This window comes from Syngnathoides biaculeatus, chromosome 12 (assembly GCF_019802595.1).
Source record: "Syngnathoides biaculeatus isolate LvHL_M chromosome 12, ASM1980259v1, whole genome shotgun sequence".
Taxonomy (NCBI): domain Eukaryota; kingdom Metazoa; phylum Chordata; class Actinopteri; order Syngnathiformes; family Syngnathidae; genus Syngnathoides; species Syngnathoides biaculeatus.
This window is the reverse complement of record NC_084651.1, coordinates 25,188,487-25,199,297: the sequence shown is the minus strand read 5'-3', so window position 1 is coordinate 25,199,297 and position 10,811 is coordinate 25,188,487. Positions and strand designations below refer to the sequence as shown.

Sequence of the window (10,811 nt, the reverse complement as noted above, 5' to 3'; positions counted from 1 at the left end):
ATCGGACAGTTTCGCTCTATTCTTTTCTTGCTGCGCCGCCCTTTTTGCTAATTGTTTGTCTGACGTAGACGCACGTGGCGTGACGTCACTTCAGGAGGCGTGGTTAAGTACCCTGTACGGAGGGGTCAATTGGTTGCTAGTCAATCCCAGGGCACAGAGAAATAACGACTTTCAGTCATACTGACACTCTTTTCTTATTCTTCTTTTCCTTTCGGATTGTCCGGTTAGGGGTCGCAACAGCGCATCATCTCAGATGAACGCATATTTGTTTGGAACAGTTTTACACCGGATACCCTTCCTATATTTTCTTTTAATGGAGGATATACCCAGTTTTAACATCCATCCATCTTCTTGGCCGCTTATCCTCACGAGGGTCACAGGGAGTACTGGAGCCTATCGCAGCTGTCAACGGGCAGGAGACAGGGTACACCCTGAACTGGTTGCCACCTAATTACAGGGCAAATATAGACAAACAGCCACACTCACAATCACACCTACAGGCAATTTAGAGTGTCCAATTAATGTTGCATGTTTTTGGGATGTGGGAGGAAACTGGAGTGCCCGGGGAAAAAGCACACAGGCAGGGGGAGAATATGCAAACTCCACAAAGACGGTTCCGGGATTGAACCCGGGACCACAGAACTGTGTGGCCAAGGTTTAACCAGCTGATCCACCGTGCCGCCCAGTTTTAACATAGACAAGTAAATCTTGTAAAAATGGTCATTTTACATTTAAAATGTAAATACATTTTGATATATTGCGATATTACATGCCGGAATCTGGACACATAACATTACTTATAATTACCAATGTATTTTTATCAAGATAAATTTAGACAGAACGAGAGTGAAGTTTTAAGTAAAAAAAAAAAAATGGGGGGCTAAATTTAAATTAAAATAAAGATACAAGTCAAATGCAGCCCTATGGGGGCACAAACCAGTGCAATCTGTAGGCCGGACCCAAGCCCGGATAAATGCAGAGGGTTGCGTCAGGAAGGGCATCCGGCGTAAAAACTGTGCCAAACAAATATGAGCGTTCATCTAAAGAATCCCATAACGGATCGGTCGTGGCCCGGGTTAACAGCGCCCGCCCCCGGCACTGCTAACCTGCAGGGCGTCGGTGGAAATTCAGCTACTGTGGGTCGAAGACAAAGAAGAGGAGGAAACCGGATCCAGCGTCAGAAGAAAAAGAGGAATGCACAGAGCCTACAACTGAGTGTAGGGACTTTGAATGTTGGGACTATGACAGGAAAAGCTCAGGAGTTGGTTGACATGATGATTAGGAGAAAGGTTGATATTCTGTGCATCCAAGAGAGCAGGTGGAAAGGTAGTAAGGCTAGAAGTTTGGGAGCAGGGTTTAAATTATTCTACCACGGAGTAGATGGGAAGAGAAATGGAGTAGGGGTTATTTTAAAGGAAGAGCTGGCTAAGAATGTCTTGGAGGTGAAAAGAGTATCAGATCGAGTGATGAGACTAAAATTTGAAATTGAGGGTGTTATGTATAATGTGGTTAGCGGCTATGCACCACAGGTAGGATGTGACCTAGAGTTGAAAGAGAAATTCTGGAAGGAACTAGATGAAGTAGTTCTGAGCATCCCAGACAGCGAGAGAGTTGTGATTGGTGCAGATTGTAATGGACATATTGGTAAAGGAAACAGGGGCGATGAAGAAGTGATGGGTAAGTACGGCATCCAGGAAAGGAACTTTGAAGGGCAGATGGTGGTGGACTTTGCAAAAAGGATGGAGATGGCTGTAGTGAACACTTATTTCCAAAAGAGGGAGGAACATATAGTGACCTACAAGAGCGGCGGTAGAACCACGCAGGTAGATTATATTTTGTGCAGACGATGTAATCTGAAGGAGGTTACTGACTGTAAAGTAGTGGTAGGGGAGAGTGTAGCTCGACAGCATAGGATGGTAGTATGTAGGATGATTCTGGTGGTGGGTAGGAAGATTAAGAAGACAAAGGTAGAGCAGAGAACCATGTGGTGGAAGCTGAGAAAGGAAGAATGTTGTGCGGCCGTCCGGAAAGAGGTGAGACAGGCTCTCGATGGACAACCGAAGCTCCCGGAAGACTGGACGACGACAGCCAAGGTGATCAGAGAGACAGGCAGGAGAGTACTTGGTGTGTCATCTGGTAGGAAAGGGGAGAAGGAGACTTGGTGGTGGAACCCCATAATACAGGGAGTCATACAAGGAAAGAGATTAGCGAAGAAGAAGTGGGATACTGAGAGGACTGAGGAGAGGCGAAAGGAGTACATCGAGATGCGACGTAGGGCAAAGGTAGAGGTGGCAAAGGCTAAACAAGAGGCATATGAAGACATGTACACCAGGTTGGACACGAAAGAAGGAGAAAAGGATCTCTACAGGTTGGCCAGACAGAGGGATAGATATGGGAAGGATGTGCAGAAGGTTAGGGTGATTAAGGATAGAGATGGAAATGTGTTGACTGGTGCCGGTAGTGTGCTAAATAGATGGAAAGAATACTTTGAGAAGTTGATGAATGAAGAAAATGAGAGAGAAGGAAGAGTTGAAGAGGCAAGAGTGAAGGACCAGGAAGTGGAAATGATTACTAAGGGGGAAGTCAGAAAGGCACTACAAAGGATGAAAAATGGGAAGGCAGTTGGTCCTGATGACATACCGGTAGAGGTATGGAAGCAATTTGGAGAGATGGCTGTGGAGTTTTTGACCAACTTATTCAACAGAATACTAGCGGGCGAAAAGATGCCTGAAGAATGGAGGAAAAGTGTTCTAGTTCCCATTTTTAAGAACAAAGGGGATGTTCAGAGCTGTGGGAAAAGCCTATGACAGAGAACCAAGAGAGGAACTGTGGTACTGCATGCGTAAGTCTGGTGTGGCAGAGAAGTATGTTAAAATAGTACAGGACATGTATGATGGCAGCAGAACAATGGTGAGGTGTGCCTTAGGTGTGACAGAGGAATTTAAGGTGGAGGTGGGACTGCATCAGGGATCAGCTCTGAGCCCCTTCCTGTTTGCAGTGGTAATGGATAGGCTGACAGATGAGGTTAGACTGGAATCCCCTTGGACCATGATGTTCGCAGATGATATTGTCATATGCAGTGAAAGCAGGGAGCATGCAGAGGAACAATTGGAAAGATGGAGACATGCACTGGAAAGGAGAGGAATGAAGATTAGCCGAAGTAAAACAGAATATATGTGCGTGAATGAGAAAAGTAGAGGGGGAAGAGTGAGGCTACAGGGAGAAGAGATAGCGAAGGTGGATGACTTCAAATACTTGGGGTCAACAATACAGAGCAATGGAGAGTGTGGTCAGGAAGTGAAGAAACGGGTCCAAGCAGGTTGGAACAGCTGGCGAAAGGTGTCTGGTATGTTATGTGACAGAAGAGTGTCTGCTAGGATGAAGGGCAAAGTTTACAAAACAGTGGTGAGGCCGGCCATGATGTACGGATTAGAGACAGTGGCACTGAAGAAACAACAGGAATCTGAACTGGAGGTGGCAGAAATGAAGATGTTGAGGTTCTCGCTCGGAGTGACCAGGTTGGATAGGATTAGAAATGAGCTCATTAGAGGGACAGCCAAAGCTGGATGTTTTGGAGACAAGATTCGAGAGAGCAGACTTCGATGGTTTGGACATGTTCAGAGGCGAGAGAGTGAGTATATTGGTAGAAGGATGCTGAGGATGGAGCTCCCAGGCAAAAGAGCGAGAGGAAGACCAAAGAGAAGGTTTATGGATGTGGTGAGGGAAGACATGAGGGCAGTTGGGGTTAGAGAGGAAGATGCAGGAGATAGGCTAAGATGGCAAAAGTTGACACGCTGTGGCGACCCCTAACGGGACAAGCCGAAAGGAAAAGAAGAAGATACAAGTCATTCTGAATTAATACGAGGAGCATTCATTAAAGATTTCCCCTGACCTACTTCCAATGAGCCGAGAGAATTGAATCTTGGCACAAATATTACTCTTTTTCTACATAGGCTCCTGCAAGCGAGACACACTTCTCCCATCGCTTTATGCAGTTTTGGAGACCTCTTCTGTAGAACTCAGCAGGTTGTACCTGAACCCAAACCTTGACGTCAGAAATGAGGCTTTCCTTGTTTTTGAATCGCTTTCCTTTTAAAAATGACTTCATGGATGGAAGTCCACACTTGAACGGACGATGCCAGTGTTTGACAACGTCATATGATGGGGCATCCTCCCCATAAATTTCTTTCATCTCATCAAATGCCTGTATCGGAGTGCGACCTTTCAAATACAGGAACCTGATGACTGCTCTGTGCTCAACTTCCTCCATCACTCTACCTTACTTTACTTCAGCACCTGAAAATGAGAAACGAATTATGTATCAGAGCTGCAAATTATGATGCGACCTATAGTGGTGTACGGTAATGTCCGCGTACAATTTAAACTTCCTACCTTAACCAAAAGTAGGTCAGGGGAAATCTTTAATGAACGCCCCTCGTAGTTTGGTCCACTATTTCTGGAGAGAGAAAAAATAACATACAGATCATGCAGTTGCAAAAAGATCCTAATTTGTTTGAGTGTACACTGTGGTAATATACCAAAATAATTCCGTTTTTAGTTTAAAACACTTATGTTTAAAGGGCCCCTACATATTAAGTTTGAGCTCCCTGGCTGCAACGTGAAATTCATTTATATTCAAGCAATAGGACTTTTTATCAACATTGTCGGACAAAATGTTGACTATCATTATCTCTTGCAGAGGTGGGACGTAATGTAGTTTGTGTCATTGTTACATTACTAATAGGAAATAAGGAACCGAAAGCTGAAAAGTTCCTCAAAAAAATTTTTTTAAAAAAAGGAACAATGTCTCATTTCAAAGCTTTCTGGTAATGTAGATGTATGGAAGACGGAAATGCAATTGAGTGATGCTATTCCTTTTTTTTTGCTCTTCCACTAATCATCCACCCTCCCACAGAATGACGGAGGTCTGTGGGTGCAGAAGAAACACTGCTCCATTTACATTTGCCACCACTTAACAAGCGAAAGATGCGGGACATCAATGGAGGGAGGCCTTGATGAAAGATAAGAGGGGGGGAAGTGAAGAAGCAAAGTTAAGTGGCAGTGTCAGATTACAACGTGAGCCACTTTAGTTTGGCTGGAAGACTCATTCTCATCCAAGTCAACAAGATTCGAATAAAAACTTGAATTTTCATATCCAATCGTTGAATTGGGCAGCATTTTGCAACGGTGATCATCATGTGTGACTTTGGAGTTACTGCTACAATGATTGCCGTTTCTGTCTACTGATCCAAAACTGCGGGTTCCATGTGGTGACAACACAATCTGAAGGTTGTAGATACATTTACCAATGTTCAGCTGAGCTGTTGTTACAGATGCAACTAGTTTTGATATTGTATTTAGGACTAGTTTATCCACCCCCGTCAATGGCTACATGCACACAGAGAGAGTTGGCTGGAGGAGGGGCGGCATCCCTTCATCCTAAAAAAGTCAACCACCTAAAAAAATACCAACACCTGTTGTGACAGCAATACCAGTGTTTATACACATAAAATTATACCACATCCTATCCATCCATCCATTTTCTTTTGGCACTTATCCTCACGAGGGTCTGGAGTGCTGGAGGCTATCCCAGCTGTCAAAAGGCAAGAGGCGGGGTACACCCTGAACTGGTTGCCAGCCAATCGCAGGGCACATGGAAACAAACTGCCGCACTCACAATCACATCTAGGGGCAATTTAGAGTGTCCAATTAATGTTGCATGTTTTTGGGATGTGGGAGGAAACTGGAGAGTCCGGAGAAAACCCACACAGGCACGGGGAGAACATGCAAACTACACACAGGCGGGGCCGGGATCAAACCCGGGTCCTCAGAACTGAGGCTTTACCAGCTGTTCCACCATGCCGCCCGCATCCTATGACTCACTTTTCTTACTGTTTTTCTGAAGTGACAAACAATTAAACATACCTGTCACAAAGGAGAATTTGTGAGGTTTGAGAATTGCTACAATTAGCAATTGGGTATCCTACTGACAAATCTATTGAATAATCAAGTAATTGGCTAAAATATATTTTTCTGTGGTAAAAGAGCAGTGATGACTATATGAGAGAAAATCATTTCAAAATGAATGACTAATTGGTTCCCCCTCTTAGATAATCAGCAGTATTTCGCTCATTTTCTTGTCTGTAAACATTCCTCGTGAGGCAATTACAAACAAATAAAAATAAATGAAACATAAATAGATTTCAGTTTAAACTTGGCATTTCTTTTACACAATTTTATCCTACTGCGATCTATTCGTCGGAACACTGGGGGACACGACATGAAAATATTACATAAATAAAGCATAATAGGGAATATGTAATAAATAATAAAGAACTCCCGCCTTGAAATCCTATAGAGGGATTTGTTTTCGAGAAGAAGCAGAAAGTGAAATACGTGGCAGGACCGCCCTCAAGTGGACTCGTTTGTTTCTATTAGTTTTACCTCCGGGAAGGTACCTCATTGTTCCCTCGTGTTACCCAAAATGCCAGCTCATTGCATTGCTGGACATTGCTTGAACACTAGGGAGGATGGATTTACCCTTCATAAGTTTGCAAGAGACTTGGTTTGTCGTGAAAAATGGTTTGCACAAGTGCAAAGGACGAGAGCTTCGTGGGTTCCAAATGACAGGTAGGTGTGTATAGAGCTAATAAAAAAAAAAATAGTTTGGGGCAGATCACGTAATCCGTCTCTCATAATGTAACAAAAGATCCGCGTACGTATGATAGGGGTGCGCGTCGGACTGCTTCTGCGTCAGGCTCGCCTGCGAAGGCTGCCGTGACGGCTCGCCAGCAAAGGCAGCCGCATCGTGCCTCGCGGATGAGCCAGCCTGACTGAAGCTGTGCTCGTCTGCGAGGCACGACACAGCAACATTCGCCGGCTTCAGCACTGCGTCCACCGATCACGGCTTCAGCTGGGGTGGCTCATCTTCGGCGCCGAGGTGGCATATCACGGTGCTGAGCCGGGCCGCTTTACGGAGTTGTCATCGCACACAGCTGAGTGTGCCACTGCAGGCAGGGTCGTTCATAGCCGCCGCCGTCGTCCGTGATGAACAACACCCCCGATGGCGGCAGCGATAAACAATTGTTTATGGCGCACTCAGCCATGAGCGACGACAATGCCATTAAGCCGTCTGGCTCGGCGCCGTGGTTCAGCTCGTCGCACCTGGGCTGCGGCGTTCTGATCGCTCACAGCTGAGTACACTACATACTCTCATACTGTCGGGGAGTCTGTTAGTTAGAAGTGATCCGCATATAATCTAAATATGGCTCGAAACGATAGGATAATATTGCCCCGGACATTGACTCGATTCTGAGACGTTCTCTTCTTCGAAAAGAGCTTCCGTGTCTGAAGGGGCGTGTCGCACAGTAGGGGTCACAGTGTGTTTTCAATGGTGAATGTCTGGGTGATGTCACGGACAGTAAATGCAGCCAATATGGCGATCACTTGGATGTCGAATGAGACTTCCGCAACTTTGCGCATGGATGACGCGGTCTCTGCTCATAATTATTTTTTCGTGTAAACATTGAAGTGAATAATGTTTGTTTTAAAATTTTTCATTCTATTCTATTTTACAATGTTTATAGGGATGACACTTTACCTTTAAGTTGCACAGTTGCTTTTTTTTAATGAAACTATTGAAGTTGTGTCTGAAATATTGGATGTTAATAAATAAAATCTGCTCAAATAAAATTTCTTATCTTTTAAAAACATTAGCATAAATAATGTGATTACATTGTTCTGAAATGTCGGTGATATAACAAGGTTTCACGTGGAGGGAGTTGCAGAGGTTTTTTTTTTTATTGTTATACTTTTGTAAAAACGACAAGTCAGTTGACTCAAGTCAGACTAAATTCATTAGTCACAGCTGCTCAAGTTGAATTGCAAGTCCTGTGACATTTTGCTGAGTCGAAAGTCATCAAATTCATGACTTGGGTCCATTTCATGTGATTTGAGTCCACCGCTCTGCTTATTACACAATCCCACAATATCACATTTCAAGAATGAAGTTATTTTCCCATCAGATGGTGTTCCAGAAACTTGAAACTGAGAAACACCAGAAACTTGCTCCCAACCGAACCTTTCAAGCCCAACTTAGATATGGTTCATGACAAATCCAGCAGGGCTGCTACTAGATCTGTAATGTGTGACTTAGGTGTGATGTCACTTCTGTAACTTTGCGCCTTTGTGTCATTTAATCACTGTGAGCAAGACAATTGCCAGCCATTAATATGGCAGACAGAGTTGGCTGGAGGAGGGGAGGCATCCCTTCATCCTAGAAAAATCAACCACCTCCAGTTCAGGCTGTACCCAGACTCTTGCCTGATGACAGCTGGGATAGTCTCCAGCACCCCCATGACCTTTGTAGGGATAAGCGTTTGGTGGCTTCACACTTCACACTTCTGCTTGATGACTAAGGCAGAAGTGGTCACTGCAGGACACAAACTGTTTGCAATGCTGATGCTGACAGAGATGAGACAAACATACTTGGGGGTTTAATTGAACAGCCTTTTGATAATTTCTTGGTATATAATCCCTCAACATGGCCTCAGAAAATGTAAGAGCGCCAACATTTTGGTAACACAATTTATAGCATTCTTTAAAAATATGTCACCTTACAACTTGACAAACACAACTGTGAGAGTATGAATGCATTTAAAGCAGGCAGGAAAATGCCCAGGAGCTTCCTCTGCATATAATAAATAGCCTCCTGTACTGTGTATGTAAGTTCGACCTAGTGGAGTCCAAATCCCCAAGATCAGAATCCCCTTGAATTTTGTTTCACGCATGTTTTGACAAATCTTGGTGCGAGATTCGACCACGATTTTAAAATGGATCATCAGATTACTGTACCTTGGTGTTCAAATCTGAATTCATTGGAATAAATAAATGAATGTTCTTCTCTTTATGTGCGTCAACTAAAGGCCATTTCATCTGAGCCTGAGTTCTTATCCAAAGTGGAATTTCGCTCAGTAAAAAATATTCTCTATCTCCCTACTCTCACACTCAAATGTGCACTGTGTCCTTGCACTTATCATGTTGGAATGTATAATAATCTCCCAGAGAGCAGTTGAACTGTGTTAATTAGTAGAAAGACCAAATGGATTCAAAGAAATGTTCCCATACAGGGCAAACAGTACAAGAATTTAAAAAGAAAACATGAAAACAATGTACTAAAAAATGGGAGTACTTTGAGAGGAAATACAACAAAATATTAAAAAGTATTTTTGAAAATAATGTAATGTAACATTTCATATATCCATCCATCCATCCATCCAACTATTTTCTTAGCTGGTTATCCTCACAAGGGTCGCAGGACTACTGGAGCCTATCCAAGCTATCAACGGGAAGGAGACGGGGTAGACCCTGAACTGGTCGGCAGCCAATCGCAGGGCACATAGAGACAAACAGCCACACTCACAATCACACCGAGGAGCAATTGGGAGTGCCCATTAAATGTTGCATGTTTTTGGTATGGGGGAGGAAACCGGAGTGCTTGGAGAAAACCCCCGCAGGCATGGGGAGAACATGCAAACTCCACACAGACAAGGCCGGATCGAACCCTGGCCTTCAAAACTGTGAGGTCACTGCTTTCGAGCTGGTACACTGTGCCGCCCAAGAGGCAAATAAAAGCAAAGTGCTTCTGTCCATTTGGAGATATATGCAGCTGCACATGAAATTTAATCTATTTAACTTGCCTACTGTCTATGACAGTCTATGACTATCAATGACAAAAGTTGGACCGGTTGAGTACAATGATAAGATTAAATATTCAACCATGGAAAAAAACAACGTGTTGGTTCATTTAGTCATTTAACTCGAAAACATTTTAAATTGTTCATGTTATAATAATCCTCAGTTTCCATAAAATCTATTAAAACTCATCAAACAACAAAAATAATACTATTATATTCTTTCTGTCTCAGCAACAACACAGTCCCAGGTGAGAGATTTTAAGATGCCTCCGTTTGGGACATCAAGTTAATCATGAACTACCAAGTAAATGTTTTTTTAAAATTAATTATTATTTATCTAGTAGAAGGGGAAGAAACTGAAACTTTCTTTCAGGCAATGAAGTCATTCAGCTCTTTCTTAGCTCCAGTTTCAAAGTATACTTGTGCCTTTGTCTGATAGTTTAAATAAATATTGTATATGCAATACATTTTTTTTTTTTTTAACACCCACCAAATGCAGATGCTGCTGATGTCCAATGTAGATCCAGTCTGGTCCATTTTGACCTCTGTAAACAGAGAAATGTTAATAAGTGTTTCGCTTCACACTTATTGCCAGTCTTTAAATCCAATTAGGAGATTACTATGGATTTTGCATTGTCCTGGCTACGCGGAAGAAAGTTTACAAATACAGCAGTTGTAACTGATTCCACTTTAAACTATTTCATCATTTTTTCTTCAAATCAGTCACGTCATTCGGAGATGCCTTGGTGATTGTCATGGGGGGAAGAAGAATACAAAGCGGACACTCACTACAATCCTCTGCCATTGCTGCTGGACGTGGAGGAGTGTTATTTATCTCGGTGTCTACAGCCGACTACAAGCATAAAACGACGAGCATCAACCACTAACACTGGACTTCCTGTTAAAAGACCATTATCAGTCTGCCCATAAGCTTTTAGTTCTCATACAATGTTTATGGTAGAAAAGACTTTCGGTCCCTGACTAAAGCTTCCCAACTTGGGCATGCCTTACCATACACTTAGCGTGCATCAAACATTTTATCTGCTATACTGAAGAGTAGTGGCATTAGAATCCAAGTGTTTGGAGATTAAATTGGGTGATGAACGTTGGAGGTAA

General features: G+C 43.1%; 1 long non-coding RNA gene across 1 annotated transcript; it reads right to left on the bottom strand.

Annotated features, from left to right (window-relative positions):
* Positions 1–3,539: 3,539 nt before the first annotated feature.
* LOC133510089 (uncharacterized) lies at positions 3,540–10,240 on the bottom strand. The gene is made up of 3 exons (XR_009797505.1): positions 10,186–10,240; positions 4,393–4,456; positions 3,540–4,296 (listed from the first exon to the last, which is right to left on the bottom strand). It is a non-coding gene; the product is annotated as an uncharacterized LOC133510089 (long non-coding RNA).
* Positions 10,241–10,811: the final 571 nt, after the last annotated feature.